The sequence below is a fragment of the Malurus melanocephalus genome, unplaced genomic scaffold, assembly GCF_030028575.1.
Source record: "Malurus melanocephalus ecotype Western Australia unplaced genomic scaffold, MMel_1.1 scaffold_1277, whole genome shotgun sequence".
In the NCBI taxonomy this organism is placed as follows: Eukaryota; Metazoa; Chordata; class Aves; order Passeriformes; family Maluridae; genus Malurus; species Malurus melanocephalus.
The window spans coordinates 18,625-19,962 of record NW_026624509.1 but is presented as its reverse complement, the minus strand read 5'-3'; the positions used below and the strand labels follow the sequence as shown (position 1 = coordinate 19,962).

Sequence of the window (1,338 nt, the reverse complement as noted above, 5' to 3'; positions counted from 1 at the left end):
GGCCGGCGAATCACAACCACGCCGCGGATCGAGGTGAAACACAAAGGGTTTTATTTCCCTTTTATTTCCAAATTTGACATCTGTGAGATTTGGTGGATCTGTGAAATAATCGGGACAGAAAGGAAAGGTTGGAAATGCGGGTTCGAAGGCTGTAATTTGGGGTTTTCTGAAGGGATGGCGCAGTTGGGTTTGGGGTTGTTCTGAAGGGATGGGGAAGCTGGGATTTGGGATTGTTCTGAAGGGATTAGGCAGTTGGGATTTGGGATTGTCCTAAAGGGAGAGAACAGTTGGGATTTGGGGTTGTTCCARAGACACGGGGTAGTTGATTTTTGGGATTGTTCTGAAGGGATGGGGAAGTTGGGATTTGGGATTGTCCTACAGGGATGGGGCAGTTGAGTTTGGGATTGTCCTAAAGGGACAGAGCAGTTGGGATTTGGGATTGTTCCAAAGGCACAGGGCAGTTGGGATTTGGGATTGTTCTGAAGGAATGAGGAAATTGGGATTTGGGGTTGTTCCACGGGACAGTTGGGATTTGGGATTTTCTGAAGGAATGGGACAGTTGGGATTTGGGATTGTCCCACAGAGCAGTTGGGATTTGGGGTTGTTCCTCAGGGCAGTTGGGATTGCTCTCATGTTCCCATTGCGAATCAACCCCGCAGTTCGGTTTCCATGAAGGCACCAATCGTTCCTCCCAGGAACAATTCCTGGATTTAATCCCATCCTTTTCTGGGGTGCCGGGGCCATCCCAAACCTTTCCCAGCTCCGACTTTGCCCTTTTTCCGCGGTTCCTCRTGCCCGGCCCCGTGACCGATCCCGCCCCCATTGAGGGAGATCCCAAACCCGATAAAACCCCATTTCCTCCCGGCTCACATTTCCAGCCACGCCAGCCGCAATCGCTGCTGAAGGCATTTCTTAATTAACTCTTTTTAATTAACTTTAATCTCCCCCGAAGCTCCCACCTGAGCGCTCCTCCGAGCTCATGGGATGGGTTTGATCGATGTAATAGGGAATAAAAACTTGAAATTTTTGTTAGGAATTCTTATCGGGAATGGGAAAATTCTGAATGAAAGAAATGTGCAGAATGAGTTCTGGATTGGGTTGTTTTTTTTGGTTTGGTGGTTTTTTTCCTTTCTTTTTCTTGTTTATTTTTGTTTCTTTATTTTTGTTTTATGGGATTTTTTTTGTTTGTTTGTTTGAGGTTTTCTGTTTGTTTGAGTTTATTTTTTTTGTTTGATTTTTTTTAAACATTTTTTTTTGTTTTTTTCCCTGATCATTCCAATTCATTTTAACCATCTCCTAACAGGAAATTTCCTCAAATAATATCATTTATTTTAATTT

At 44.2% G+C, this 1,338-nt stretch overlaps 1 protein-coding gene across 1 annotated transcript in view; it reads left to right on the top strand.

Annotated features, from left to right (window-relative positions):
- The window catches only part of LOC130586729 (zinc metalloproteinase-disintegrin-like crotastatin), a gene marked incomplete at both ends in the record, with an annotated part of 22,250 nt that overhangs the window by 3,090 nt on the left and 17,822 nt on the right, over window positions 1-1,338 (top strand). The gene's annotated exons all lie outside the window — the stretch shown is intronic.